The sequence below is a fragment of the Pan paniscus genome, chromosome 19, assembly GCF_029289425.2.
Source record: "Pan paniscus chromosome 19, NHGRI_mPanPan1-v2.0_pri, whole genome shotgun sequence".
Lineage (NCBI taxonomy): Eukaryota > Metazoa > Chordata > Mammalia > Primates > Hominidae > Pan > Pan paniscus.
In genome coordinates this window covers 55,123,739-55,139,558 of record NC_073268.2, presented here as the reverse complement: position 1 = coordinate 55,139,558, position 15,820 = coordinate 55,123,739, and the positions used below count along the sequence as shown (strand labels likewise).

At 46.1% G+C, this 15,820-nt stretch overlaps 1 protein-coding gene and 1 non-coding gene across 14 annotated transcripts in view; one reads left to right on the top strand and one right to left on the bottom strand.

Annotated features, from left to right (window-relative positions):
* SPECC1 (sperm antigen with calponin homology and coiled-coil domains 1) overlaps window positions 1–15,820 on the bottom strand; it is a 313,351-nt gene that overhangs the window by 183,072 nt on the left and 114,459 nt on the right. The gene's annotated exons all lie outside the window — the stretch shown is intronic.
* On the top strand, window positions 13,256–13,360 carry LOC112437616 (U6 spliceosomal RNA). Its single transcript, XR_003026183.1, has one exon. It is a non-coding gene; the product is annotated as a U6 spliceosomal RNA (small nuclear RNA).

Sequence of the window (15,820 nt, the reverse complement as noted above, 5' to 3'; positions counted from 1 at the left end):
ATAGGGCACACGGCCGTGGCCAAACAGGAGTGGGCAGAAATCTCGGAAAGCAGTCTGAAAAGCTAGCCCTGAAAAGGAGCTGAGTGGTTTCCGATGATGAAGGCAAACCCTCTGGATGCTCTTTCAGCTTTGTTTTTCTGTCTTCCCTCAGGCATATACACCCAAAAATGGTCTTTGCCCATTTGCAAAGTGTAGCTCAAACCTTAGTGGGAGGAAACTAAAGTCCAAGGAAACCATCTCATGAATGTAAATATCCTGGCCCAGGGAAATTAAACCCCAAACACTGAGATAACTTGGGAATGAGGCTGTGAACTGCTATCAGTAACCACTGAGAAATCATAAAACAAGTGCCAGAGAGATGGGGACCAGAACGAGGAGGTTCTTTATGGAATGATAGGAATGATCTCCAAAATACACTGAAAAGAGAAAATGCACACGTGCAGAATGGTGTGTCCATTTACGTTACTATTCGCGTACAGAAAGGTAAGAGGATATCCTTTTGCTTCCAGACACACTGAATAGTTCTAGAAAGATACCACATTCCCCACCACTGGTGGGTGAACTTGGTGGCTGGGCAAAGGGGCAGGAGCAAAACTTTTCACTGTAACCCTTTACATTTTGAGTAAGTAAACTGTCTTACTTGTTCCAAAAAAAAATGAATAAAACTTAGAAAATGTTTACCTGATAAAAGACTAGAGTTTAAAAAGACAGATTTTTTTTTTTTTTTTTTTTTTTTAAATAGATGGAGTCTAGCTCTGCCACCCAGACTGGAGTGCAGTGGCGTGATCTTGGCTCACTGCAACCTCCGCCTCCCGTGTTCAAGCAATTCTCCTGCCTCAGCCTCCTGAGTAGCTGGGATTAACAGACGTGCGCCACTATGCCTGGCTAATTTTTGTATTTTCAGTAGAGACGGGGTTTCACTATGTTGGTCAGGATGGTCTTGAACTCCTGACCTCGTGATCTGCCTGCCTTGGCCTCCCAAAGTGCTGGGATTACAAGTGTGAGAAGTGTGAGCCACCGCGCCCAGCGCAATGGTTTGCAAGGAGACATAGTGATCCCCAGTACACAAAATAACCCAAACTCTAGGACCCTTTCTACAGCAGGGTGTGTAGGCCCTTTCTACAGCAGCATCCTAGAGTTTGGCTTCTTCTCAGTGATTTTTCCACTCCCACAGATTTGGCTCCTCCCAACAGAAGGAATGGTTGTAGTTGGTAGGTTAATTTGCTTAAGGTCACACAGCCAGGATGTGGCCAAGAGGACAGAACAAAGTCATGCCTATGCCCTCTCTTATACAGACTTTTCTTATGGTCTTCTCATTACTGCATTGACTACGTGCAAGTCTTATCTTCTGGTCCCCCACACATGGTTCCTAATGTAATTCCCTGCAATGTAGATTATTAAATGTATGTTGGGATCAGGCACAGTGGCTCACACCTGTAGTCCCAGCACTGTAGGAGGTCAAGGCAGGAGGATCACTTGAGCCCAGGAGTTCAAGACCAGCCTAAGCAACATAGTAAGACTCTGTCTCTACAAAAATAAGAAATTATCCAGGCATGGTGGTGCATGCCTGTGGTCCATCCAGACTATTCCAGAGACTGAGGCGGGAGGATCACTTGGGACCAGGAGGTCAAGGCTGCAGTGGGCCATGATCATACCACTGCACTGCATCCTGGGTGACACAGCAAGACCCTGTCTCAAATGAATACATAAACAAATTTGATTTTATTGTAAACTTCTTGGCTTAATGTTCCAAAACTAATTTTCACAGCATAAAACTACCACAAAGGGGCTGCCTTTTGGGATTGATCAAATAAGGATAAACGTCCCATCTAAACAGCACTGACAAAATCCCAGCAAGATTCCACTGTTGAGGGGGAAGAGGGAAGTATCAAGAGTACACACTTCTACTCTGACCATCTGTACTGTAATTTGCTTAGGAACAGTACTTTCACAGTATTAAACTACTTTTTGAAGTGGAAATCAATATGCAAACAAAGACAATTCAATGGCAAACTCAGTAACATGCACAAACTTTCAGGAAAAGAGAACACACAACACTGAGAATCTACTGTGTGTCAGCAGCCAGGAAAAGCAGCATAAGAGATCTGATCATGTTTTCCACTGACAAACTTGAACATTTCAGAAGGTCACACCCAAGTTCAAGGACTGGAACTTTAATATTCCATGAATTCAGTGGAAAGACCTCCAGCTTCCCTTCCATCCAATGTGATGATTACACAGAACCAGAAAAGCAGAACTTTCTTCTGGAACATAAAACTTGTTATATGGTGGGATCCTACAATTCCTTCCCTTTTCTCCTCTTCCATAAGGGAGTATGGGATACTGGAACCTGACCAAGTTACCTGCAGGGACAGCATTTCTCATTCACCCCCATTTCAGCATTTCTAGGCAACATGTCAGGTGCAGTGGCTCACACCTATATTCCCAGCTACTCTGGAGGCTGAGGCAGGAGGATGGCTTGAACCCAGGAGTTGGAGACTAGCCTGGGCAACATAGTGAGACCCTGTCTCAAAAAAATAAAACAAAACTTTCCTAAGCAATAAGAAGTACCTTTCTCAACAAAGAAAGCAGGAAATCCTGCTTTTTGATAACGCAAACAACTAGAAGTACGAACCACATTTAATTGGCTTTATAATATACCATTTTAAAAAAGCTCCTGTGCCCAATTTTTTTTCCCTTCCCAGGGCAAGGGGTCAGCATGGTAGCTGAGTATGGGGCAGTGAAAGGATGTTATGGAGTCATGCAGAGGGGTGGGTTGGTCAGTGAGGCTGGAGGGTGGGGAATGGGGAGTTGGGCGCAGGTGGCAGGTGGGAGAAGGATTTGAGACTGGTTATATTGAGCAAATAGGTACATAAACTGAGGATACTGGCAGCCATGTTTCTCACTACTACCAGAGATGATGGTTACAAGCAGAGAAAGGGGCAAGGCTAGAAAGAACCCTGAGTGGTTGGATTGAAATTGGAGGTGTGGCTTTATTATATATACATAGGGAATATATAATATATATTTTATAATATATTGTTATATTTATATTACATAAATATATACATGTTTGTAACGTTTATATTTAAACATATATAAACATTATATGAAGTAATACTTACATAATGTGTGAATATTCTATATGGGAATATATAATCTTGTAACCCTAACCATCAACTGTTATGAATAACACCATCTGGGCCCCAAGAAACACTTCACATCTCTTTTCCTTGTCCTTGAAACAAAAAAGAGTGCATCTGAATGCTGTGAGGGTTTGTGAGTTGTACCACTGCCCACAGTGGAGACTGGTCTGGTTGGGAATACGGAGTGCAAAGCCGGGAGGGGCTTTGACAACAGATCACACAAAAGATTCAGTCTGTTAAACTGGTTTCAGATAGGATGAATACAATACATTCTTACACTTTGCCAGAGGTGCCAAGTTCCATTTTCCATTTTCTTTTTCTTTCCATCCCAACAGGTGGTTCTGGAATATTCATGAATCCCTGCAGTGTTTGCAACAGGAGCCATGGTGGCCGAGGAGTACTTTGCAATACTAAACTATTCTTATTCCTCTCAAATTTATGTATATGTAAATCTAGACATAACATGAGTCAAGTGTGATTTTGAAAAAAAAAAGAAAAATCTTAAGAAAGCAAAGCCTGCCCCCTCCCCCCTCCCCCCTCTCCCCTCTCCCCTCTCCCCTCTCCCCTCTTTCCACGGTCTCCCTCTGATGCCGAGCCGAAGCTGGACGGTACTGCTGCCATCTCAGCTCACTGCAACCTCCCTGCCCGATTCTCCTGCCTCAGCCTGCCGAGTGCCTGCGATTGCAGGCGTGCGCCGCCACGCCTGACTGGTTTTCGTATTTTTTTGGTGGAGACGGGGTTTCGATGTGTCGGCTGGGCTGGTCTCCAGCTCCTAACCGCGAGTGATCTGCCAGCCTCGGCCTCCCGAGGTGCCGGGATTGCAGACGGAGTCTCGTTAACTCAGTGCTCAATGGCGCCCAGGCTGGAGTGCAGTGGCGTGATCTCGGCTCGCTACAACCACCTCCCAGCCGCCTGCCTTGGCCTCCCTAAGTGCCGAGATTGCAGCCTCTGCCTGGCAGCCACCCCGTCTGGGAAGTGAGGAGCGTCTCCGCCTGACTGCCCATCGTCTGGGATGTGAGGAGCCCCTCTGCCTGGCTGCCCAGTCTGGAAAGTGAGGAGCGTCTCTGCCCGGCCGCCATCCCATCTAGGAAGTGAGGAGCGCCTCTTCCCGGCCGCCATCACATCTGGGAAGTGAGGAGTGTCTCTGCCCGGCCGCCCATCATCTGAGATGTGGGGAGCACCTCTGCCCTGCCGCCCCGTCCGGGATGTGAGGAGTGTCTCTGCCCGGCCGCCCTGTCTGAGAAGTGAGGAGACCCTCTGCCTGGCAACCGCCCCGTCTGAGAAGTGAGGAGCCCCTCCGCCCGGCAGCCACCCCGTCTGAGAAGTGAGGAGCGTCCTCCCTCCTCGTCTGGGAGGGAGGTGGGGGGGTCAGCCCCCCGCCTGGCCAGCCGCCCCGTCCGGGAGGTGAGGGGCACCTCTGCCCGGCCGCCCCTACCGGGAAGTGAGGAGCCCCTCTGCCCGGCCAGCCGCCTCGTCCGGGAGGGAGGTGGGGGGGTCAGCCCCCCGCCTGGCCAGCCGCCCCGTCCGGGAGGCGAGGGGTGCCTCTGCCCGGCCGCCCCTACTGGGAAGTGAGGAGCCCCTCTGCCCGGCCAGCCGCCCCGTCCGGGAGGGAGGTGGGGGGGTCAGCCCCCCTCCCGGCCAGCCGCCCCATCCGGGAGGGAGGTGGGGGGGGTCAGCCCCCCGCCCGGCCAGCCACCCCGTCCGGGAGGGAGGTGGGGGGATCAGCCCCCTGCCTGGCCAGCCGCCCCGTCCAGGAGGGAGGTGGGGGGATCAGCCCCCTGCCCGGCCAGCCGCCCTGTCCAGGAGGTGGGGGGGGCGCCTCTGCCCGGCCGCCCCTACTGGGAAGTGAGGAGCCCCTCTGCCCGGCCAGCCGCTCTGTCCGGGAGGGAGGTGGGGGCGTCAGCCCCCCGCCCGGCCAGCCGCCCCGTCCGGGAGGGAGGTGGGGGGTCAGCCCCCCGCCCGGCCAGCCGCCCCGTCCGGGAGGGAGGTGGGGGGGTCAGCCCCCCGCCCGGCCAGCCGCCCCGTCCGGGAGGGAGGTGGGGGGTCAGCCCCCCGCCCGGCCAGCCGCCCCGTCCGGGAGGGAGGTGGGGGGGTCAGCCCCCCGCCCGGCCAGCCGCCCCGTCCGGGAGGGAGGTGGGGGGTCAGCCCCCCGCCCGGCCAGCCGCCCCGTCCGGGAGGGAGGTGGGGGGGTCAGCCCCCCGCCCGGCCAGCCGCCCCGTCCGGGAGGGAGGTGGGGGGATCAGCCCCCCGCCCGGCCAGCCGCCCTGTCCGGGAGGTGAGGGGCGCCTCTGCCCGGCCGCCCCTACCGGGAAGTGAGGAGCCCCTCTGCCCGGCCAGCCGCCCCCTCCGGGAGGGAGGTGGGGGGGTCAGCCCCCTGCCGGGCCAGCCGCCCCGTCGGGGAAGTGAGGGGCGCCTCTGCCCGGCCGCCCCTACTGGGAAGTGAGGAGCCCCTCTGCCCGGCCAGCCGCCCTGTCCGGGAGGGAGGTGGGGGGGTCAGCCCCCCGCCCGGCCAGCCGCCCCGTCCGGGAGGTGAGGGGCACTTCTGCCCGGCCGCCCCTACTGGGAAGTGAGGAGCTCCTCTGCCCGGCCACCACCCCATCTGGGAGGTGTACTCAACAGCTCATTGAGAACGGGCCATGAAGACAATGGCGGTTTTGTGGAATAGAAAGGGGGGAAAGGTGGGGAAAAGATTGAGAAATCGGATGGTTGCTGTGTCTGTGTAGAAGGAGGTAGACATGGGAGACTTTTCATTTTGTTCTGTACTAAGAAAAATTCTTCTGCCTTGGGATCCTGTTGATCTGTGACCTTACCCCCAACCCTGTGCTCTCTGAAACATGTGCTGTATCCACTCAGGGTTGAATGGATTAAGGGCGGTGCAAGATGTGCTTTGTTAAACAGATGCTTGAAGGCAGCATGTTCGTTAAGAGTCATCACCACTCCTTAATCTCAAGTACCCAGGGACACAAACACTGCGGAAGGCCGCAGGGTCCTCTGCCTAGGAAAACCAGAGAACTTTGTTCACTTGTTTATCTGCTGACCTTCCCTCCACTATTGTCCTGTGACCCTGCCAAATCCCCCTCTGCGAGAAACACCCAAGAATGATCAATAAAAAAGAAAAAAAAAAAAAAGAAAGCAAAGCCTGAAACACTGGGCAAGGTACTCTACACTGAGGCAGGTAGATTCTTTTTTTTTAACTGCCATGATTCCTAAGTAGGAGATTCTATTAAGGGAGCTAGTTCAAGGGGGAAAAAAATCACATTTTACAAAATAATCTACACTTCTGCTTCTGTCCTAGGTACGTGTATTTGTCATTTCACTTAATTCTCACACTGTAGGAGATGGGTAAGACTAGCTCTGTTTTTCAGATAAGGAAATAATAAAGAAGAGCAGAACTCGGTGAAATGGGAAAAAAAACAATAGAGAAAAACGAGTGAGACAAATAGCTGGTTCTGAAAAAAAATTATAAAATTGACAAACTTCTGACAAAAAAAAAGAAAGAATATACAGATTACCAATGGCAGGGATGAAACTGGGGATATCACTACAGACTCCACAGACTCAAAAAGGATTAAGGGGAATATAATATGAATAACTATACACACGGCCAGGCACGGTGGCTCACACCTGTAATCCCAGAACTTCGGGAGGCCGAGGCGGGTGGATCATGAGGTCAGGAGATCGAGACCATCCTGCCTAACACAGTGAAACCCCATCTCTACTAAAAATATAAAAAATTAGCTGGGCATGGTGGCGGGCGCCTGTAGTCCCAGCTATTCGGGAGGCTGAGGCAGGAGAATGGCTTGAACCCAGGAGGTGGAGCTTGCAGTGAGCCGAGATCACGCCACTGCACTCCAGCCTGGGTGACAGAGCGAGACTCCATCTCAAAAATAAATAAATAAATAAATAAATAAATAACTATACACACATAAAATTTGACAGTTTAGAAGACATGGACCAACTGCTTGAAAAATACAACTCACTCAATATTAAGCAGGTAATATGAGTAGCCCTATAACAATTAGGGAAATTTGAATTTGAAATTTTTTTAAACTCACCCTTTCACACCAAAAAAAAGCCAAAAAAAAAGAAAAAAAAAAAAACAAACAAACTTCTAAGTAGAGAATATTTCACTCAGAATTCTACCAACTATTTAACGAAGAATTAACACAAACTTTACCTAATTTCTTCCAGAAAAAAAGAAAAGTTAGGAATACTTCCCAATTTACTTTATGAAGTAGTATTATCCTGATACCAAAACCAGAAAATGTCAGTACAAAAAATGCAAACTACAGACCCTCATGAATACAGATTTTTAAATTCTTAACAAAATACTAGCAAATAGAATTCAGTAATATATAAAAATAATCATATACCATGACCAAGTGGACTTTAGAGGGTACAAGGCAGGTTCAAGATCTGAAAAATCAATCAATGTAATCTACCATATTAACAGGCTAAGAAAAGTCACATAATCACATCTATCAACGCAGAGAAAACATTAGACAAATTCAAAATCCACTCATGGTAAAGACTGGAATAGAGGGACATTTCTCAGAAAAAAAAAAATCTTAGAAAAACTGGAATAGAGGAGAAATTTCTCAACTTGCTAAAGAGCATCTGCAAAAACTCCCGAAAGCTAACATTATATAATTAATGGTTAAAGGCTGAATGCTTGGCCAGGCGCAGTGGCTCACGCCTGTAATCCCAGCACTTTGGGAGGCCAAGGCGGGCGGATTGCCTGAGCTCAGGAGTTCAAGACCAGCCAGGGCAACACAGTGAAACCCCGTCTCTACTAAAATACAAAAAATTAGCCAGGCGTGGTGGTGCGCACCTGTAATCCCAGCTACTTGGGAGGCTGAGGCAGGAGAATTGCTTGAACTCGGGAGGCAGAGGTTGCAGTGAGCCGAAATTGTGCCACTGCACTCCAGCCTGGGTGACAGAGTGAGACTCCATTTTCAAAAAAGCAAAAAAAAAAAAAAAAAAACTGAATGCTTTCCACCTAGATCAGGAACAAGACAAAGATGTCTACTGTTAGCACTTTTATTCAATATAGTGTTAAAATTTCTAGCCAGTGTGATAAGACATGAAAAGGAAATAAAAGGCATACAGATCAGAAATGAAGAAATAAAACTGTCCCGGCTGGACACAGTGGCTCACGCCTGTAATCCTGGCACTCTGGGAGGTCAAGGTGGGTGGATCACTTGAAGTCAGGTGTTCAAAACCAGCCTCGCCAACATGGTGAAACCCCATCTCTACTAAAAATACAAAAAAATTAGCATGCCTGTAATCCCACCTACTCAGGAGGCTAAGGCAGGAGAATCGCTTGAATCTGGGAGGCAGAGGTTGCAGTGAGCCGAGATCATGCCACTGCACTCCAGCCTGGGCAACAGAGGAAGACAACGACTCAAAAGAAAAAGGAAGAAATAAAACTGTACCTGTTTGTAGATGACATGATTGTTTACATTGAAAAATCCCAAGGAATCTAAAACAAACAAAAAATCCTCCTAGAACTAATAAGCAAGTTTAGCAAAGTTGCAAGGTATAAGGCAAACATATAAATATCAATTGCATTTCAATATACTAGCAATGAACACACAAACACCAAAATTAAAAATACAGTATCATTTATAATTCCTCAAAAATAAAAAATAAATACTTAGGTGTAAATCTAACAAAACAGGTATAGGATTTGTATGCCGCAAACTACAAAATGCTGATGAAAGAAATCAAAGATCTAAATAAATGGAGAGCCATACCATGTTTATGGATTAGAAGATTCAACATAGTAAAAACATGTGAATTCTCCCCAAATTGATTTACAGGTTTAACACAATTACTATCAAATCTCAGAAGATTTCTTTGTAGGTGTATTTATATGGGAAGTCAAAGGAACTAGACTAGCTAAAACAATTTTGGAAAATAATAAAGTAGGAAGAATCAGTCTACCTGATTTCAAGACATTACAAAGCTACCATAATCAACAGTATGAGGCATTGTCAGAGGGACAGACATATAGATCAACAACACAAAATGGAGAACCCAGAATACAAGTATGCCCAACTGATGTTTTCTTTTTTAATAGAGACAGGGTCTCACTCTGTCACCTAGGCTGGAGTGCAATGGCGTTATTATAGATCACTGCAGACTTGACCTCCCAGGCTCAAACAATCCTCCCACCTCAGCATCTCAAGTAGCTGGGACCACAAGTGTGCACCACCATACTCAGCTAATTTTTTTATTTCTTGTAGAGACGGGATCTTGCCGTGTTGTCCAGGCTGCCATCCTCTGGCCTCAGCCTCCCAAAGTGTTGGGCTTACAGGTGTGAGCCACCACGCCCAGCTCCAACTGATTTTCACAAAAGTAGAAAAGCGATTCAATAGAGAAAGGATACCCTTTCCAACAATGGAGCAACTGGACATCCACAACAAAAGTAACCTTGACCCAAGTCTCACAACTTTTGCAAAAATTAACTAAAAATGAATCACACACTTAAATGTAAATGTAAAACTATAAGACTTTCGGGAAAAATATAAGAGAAAATCTTAAAGTGGCTCTAGGCAGCTGGGCGCAGTGGCTCACACCTGTATTCCCGTACTTTGAGAGGCCGAGGCAGGTGGATCACCTGAGGTCAGGAGTTCAAAACCAGCCTGAGCAACATAGTGAAACCCAGTTTCTACTAAAAATACAAAAATTAGCTGGGCGCAGTGGCACGTGCCTATAATCCCAGCTTCTTGGGAGGCTGAGGCAGGAGAATCACTTGAGCCCAGGAGGCAGAGGTAGCAGAGAGCCAAGATTGCGCCATTGCACTCCAGCCTGGGCAACAGAGTTAGACTCCGTCTCAAAACAACCAAACAAACAAACGAAACAACAACAACAACAACAAAACTGGCTCTAGGCAAAGAATTTTGACATCAAAAGCACAATCTATAGAAGGGAAAATTAATAAGTTGGACTTCATCAAAATTTAAAATTTTTGGTCTGTGAAAGACCCTGTTATAAGGTTGAAAAGACAAAAGAGAGACTGGAAGAACATATTTGCAGACCACATATCCAATAAAGAACTAGTTTCTAGTACATATAAAGAACTCACAAAATTCAACAGCTAAAAAAAAAGAAATCTGGCTGGGCGTGGTGGCTCACACCTGTAATCCCAGCACTTTGGGAGGCCGAGGTGCGTAGATCACGAGGTCAGGAGATTGAGACCATCCTGGCTAACACGGGGTAAAACCCCGTCTCTACTAAAAATACAAAAAAACTAGCTGGGCGTGGTGGCAGGCGCCTGTAGTCCCAGCTACTCGGGAGGCTGAGGCAGGAGAATGGCTTGAACCCGGGAGGCGGAGCTTGCAGTGAGCCGAGATGGTGCCACTGCACTCCAGCCTGGTGACAGAGTGAGACTCCGTCTCAAAAAAAAAAAAAAAAACAAAACAGGCCAGGCACAGTGGCTCACACCCATAATCCCAGCACTTTGGGAGGCCAGGATGGAAGGATGGCTTCAGCCCAGGAACATAGTGAGCACCTGTCTCTACAAAAAAATTTAAAAAATTAACCAGGCATGGTGGCGCACGGCTGTAGTCCCAGCAACTTTGGAGGCTGAGGCAGGAGGATCGTTTGAGGCCAGGAGTTTGAGGCTGCACTGAGCCATGATCATGCCATTGCACTCCAGCCTGTGTTACAGAGTGTGACGCTGTCTCTAAAAATAAAAAATTAAATTGAAAAATTTAAAAATATGAAATATATTTCACCCTTTATATTGACTTTAATTTATATTTTGAAGAAAAATTATTTTAAAATTATATTTGAATATCATTAATTTTTTAACCTTTGAGAAGAATTACAAATTTCAAAGTGATAAAAATGAGAAAATACTAAAGTAGAACTTGGGGGAAGCTGGGAAGAAAAAATAAAATTCACCACACAAAATTCACCCATTACTGATTAAAAAAAAGATGAAAATGAGTAAGAAAATTATTGTCATTAGATCGACAAGCTACCAGGTCATCTGAAATCCCTGACACTTGATCTCCTTTACTAGAATATTTAATTATATCAGAATATTGTGAATAAACAGATGGCCCCCGCTGCACTCTTGCCCCAAGCCTTGCAAATATGAGGGGCACGCCTGCTTCCTGCTTCCCGCTCCTTCCTTGTGATCTGACAGCACTCCTGAATAGGAGAACACAGATATAAATACCTACATCCAGAATCTAACTCTGTTTTACAGAGAAACACAAAACAGTTTCACACAGCATTGCTATTATACACTGAATTTTCTAGGAATGCAACTATCATGTAACTTAAGGAAAGACAGTACTTTGCTTTATTCAAAATGTTTACCCTGAGCTGTCAACATTTCAAAGTCACTGATGTCAACACGCCTGGTATTTGAATTCTCAACACTGCACCCATGAGTCAGTCTCATTTGTAGCATTCAAGCTTAAGGCAGCAATCTCCACTAATGTACAAGCATCTGTCTTCTAGTGGAGTCAGGCTCCAGCACTTACACACTGATATGTCACTTCATTAGAAATTATTTGCCTTTTATTTCTTCTCTACATTATAGGTACAGCATTATATTGATTTTTTTCAGTAATGTATATGGATTGGTGAATTTCATTTTAGGATATTAAAGGGCACATTACAGAATCATCATCATTTAAAAGGGTAACTGGACTACTAAGTTGAGGCCTCTGCCATGAGCAGCTTCAGAAGGCCTGCTAGTGTACCCTTCTCCTTGCCTGCATGCACAGAAGGCCACACAAGGGAAACAGCCATGGCCAGCTGATAAGAACAGGGGCCATCATGCAAGGAGAAGGGGAGGACAAGGCCACCTTCCAACAGGCACTAAAGTAACAATGAGAACAACAAAAACAAAATACATAGAAAAGAAAAAAATGGCAAAATTGCACTTCAGGCTTTAATGCCCCTCCTTACTTTCACCCCAGATAATGCAAAATTTTTTCCTCTTCCTTCGACAGAGCGTAAATGATATGACCTGGCTGGGCGCTGTGGCTTACGCCTATAATCCCATCACTTTGAGAGCTTGAGGCAAGAGGACTGCTGGAGCCCAGGAGCTCGAGGCTACAGTGAGCTATGGTCACGCCACTACACTTCAGCCTGGCCAAAAAAATGAGAGCCTGTCTCAAAAAAAAAAAAAAAAAAAAAAAAGATGACCTGATAACCACACATTCTCCAGTAGAATCCCTCTCAATTTCTGATTTTTGGACAAACACTAGCTTCCCTCTGTAAAGACAGGTGATCACAGAAAACTCTCCAGATCTATCTGGAAAGCTCTGGCAGATCATAAAAGGGGGACCAGCTGAGGATTCCAAGTAAATATGCATCTATGAAACAAAGTTACTGGTAGAAATGGGAGATTTCAAAAAAATCTGCAATTTGCATTCTCATTTGAAATTCAAGATTTGATAGCTATGAAAGTTGAGCAAGAAGTCATGAAGAAATAATTTGAAAGCACAGAAATCAGACTAAAGATTAAAAACATAATAGTTGAAGAAAAGAAACATACAAAGCAAAGCACATTAGATGATAAACTTTGAAAAATCAGAGCATGAATGAAAGTGATCACAAGAATCAGAGATAACATATGTGACATGGAAGAAATACCCAGGAGACCAAATACACACATACTTTAATTTCCTGGAGGAGACTCCAGGGTAAAAAGAGAAGCAATAATCAAAGTAATAACAGCATGCCTAGAAGGCATTTAATAAAACCCATCATCAAATCCTAATAACTCAAAGGAATATAGGAGGAGAAGACTTAACATGTAAAACAAAGCCCCAAGCCAACTTTCTGCATCATATTTAATCAGAAAACACCAAAATCACCCACAGTAAAGTAAGAGCAAGTCAAGATGTCACTAGCATTTAACACAACTGGGGTCACACATGCACAAAACAGTAAGAACCAGAAATAAAAGAATAACTCCTGGAATGGAAGAGACAAAAGGCATTGTTATCTGCAGCTGATATGACTGTCTGCTTGGAAGACACCTGAGAATCAACTGAAAACCATTAGTGCTAAGAAGAGAGGATGGTAAGGGAGCGAGCCAGTTCCAAACTAAATATTTTTAAAGTATCTAATTAGAAAATATAGTCAGTGACAGTGCTAATACCAAAACTGGAATGATGCAGAGAAGATTACCATGGTTCCTGTGTAAGGATGACATTCAAAGTCGTGAAATAGTCCATATGTTAAAAAAATAAGAAAAAAGTACAATGAATAAAGAATCCCATTCACAATAGGAATAAAAGTATAAAACAAAGGCAGAAACTCAACAAAAAGGAAGGAAGGAATGAAGGGAGGGAAGAAGAGAGGGAGGGAGGGAAGGCATAAACAAAGGTATAAACTCAACAAAAAGGAAAGGAGGAGAGGAGAGCAGGGAAGGGAGGAGAGGAGAGCAGGGAAGGAGGGAGAAAGGAAATAGCAAACTTCAGGGGAAGAGCCCAAATAAAAGGAAGAGAGGACATGGAGAACTGGAGAGACAGCCAGGACCTGGATGGAAAGAGTTGGCAAAGATGTCAGTATTCTTCGGGGAGGTGCAGGGAGACCTCCCCACTGTCTATACCACAGGCACCCAGGGAGGACCCAGGAGAGCTGCCATCCCCAAACCAGCACTGCACCTTGTGCCAACACAGAAAGTCACAGAAAACCCTTGGCCCCACTCCAAAGCCCTGACTAAATCATGTACTCCCGGGAAATGCAGGGCCACGACACCACCACATGTGTCCTCAAGCTTAGAATTCAGTACCTTAACTAGTGTAGAATTCATAACATCCTCACAACTGGGTTTACCTCAGACACCACCAGAAGCTGAAAGCCATTCTGGTCCATCCATTATGATGGATAAACAAAGTGTGGCTATCCAGACGATCGAATATTATTCAGCCTTTAAAAGGAAGGAAACTCTGACACATGTCCCACTGTGGATGAACCTGAAGGATACTATGCTAAGGGAAATAAGCCAGTCACAAAAGGATACTGTATGATCTCACTTGGATGCAGAATCTCAAACAGTCAAACTCACAGAAACAGAAAGTTGAGTGGTGGCTGCCAAGGGCTGCAGACAGGGCGACAGGGAGTTGTTCAGTGGGTACAGATGCGTAAGCTTGAGGGACCTGCTATGCAGCATTGCCCCTGAATTACATGCTTAAAAATGTGTTCAGAGGGTAGATCTCCTACTACAATGTGAAAATGAATTAAATGTAGAATAAAATAGAAGAAAATGAAAATAGACAGTTCCAAACTTATGATGGTGTGACTTACCCTTTTTGACCTTAAGGTGATGCAAACATGACGCGCATTCAGTAGAAGCTGTACTTCAAGTGCCCAGACAACCATTCTGCTTTTCACTTCCAGTAAATTAGGTTGGTGGAAAAGTAATTGCAATGTTTTTGTTTGTTTTGTTTTGCTTTTGTTTTTGTTTTTTGAGATGGAGTCTCGCTCTGTCGCCCAGGCTGGAGTGCAGTGGCGCGATCTCGGCTCACTGCAAGCTCCGCCTCCCGGGTTCACGCCATTCTCCTGCCTCAGCCTCCCGAGTAGCTGGGACTACAGGCGCCCACCACCACGCCCGGCTGATTTTTTGTATTTTTAGTAGAGACGGGGTTTTACCGTGTTAGTCAGGATGGTCTCGATCTCCTGACCTCGTGATCCGCCCACCTCGGCCTCCCAAAGTGGCGGGATTACAGGCATGAGCCACCGCGCCTGGCCTGCAATTTTTAAAATGGCAAAAATCACAATTACTTTTTTGCACCAATCTAATACAATAAATCATATAAGATATTCAACACTTTATTATAAAATAGGCTCTGTGTTAGATGATTTTGCCCAAATGTAGGCTCATATGAGTGTTCTGAGCCTGTTTAAAGCAGGCTGGGCTCAGCTATGATGTTCGGAAGGTTAAGTGCATTAAATGTGTTTTCAACTTAGCATATTTTCAGCTTATGATGAGTTTATCTGGAAGTAACCTATGAAGTAAGTAGAGGAGCATCTATACCGAATCTGAAATTTTTTTTATCACAAAATATATTCATTGATAAATGACCTCTCTAAAATTATGAAAACAAGAACAAACTCATTCCTGGCATTCTGTGATTTTGCAGGTTCTCATCTCCAAAGAGATTCAGCCCCACCTGTCCCAGGCCCCTCCCTTGAGTCCCCAACACTTCTTCAGGGCCCTTCAGAACTCACAGTGAAATCAACACTTCCCATAGGCTGAGCTCTCTGAATGTCCCCTCACTTCCACAGCTGGATGAATCCCACCACTGCCTTCCCAAGGCCAGTCTGTTCATTTTCTCACATTTCCCAAACTGAAGGTCTCGCTGTACCTCATACCTATGACTGTTGCTTCCCCCCGTCTGTTCCCCTCCCCACTGTAAACAGACACCTTCCATTTCTGCAGTTCACACAGCAGGACCTGGCATCCTCTTCCCCTCCCTGTTGCCATCTACACACCCCCACCCCATTCTCCCCATTCCCTGACATCCCTGGCTCATGGCCCTCCTCCTTCTGTGGCATCCAAGAAACTGACCCACCCACCTTCCGGCCTCTCAACTCCAAAACTCCCAACATCCCCTTCCCTCCACTCTCACCCCAGCAAGCCAACCCATCCATGGTTTTCTTTCAGCCCCTGTTTCCTAATCTGCAAGTCCTGGTAC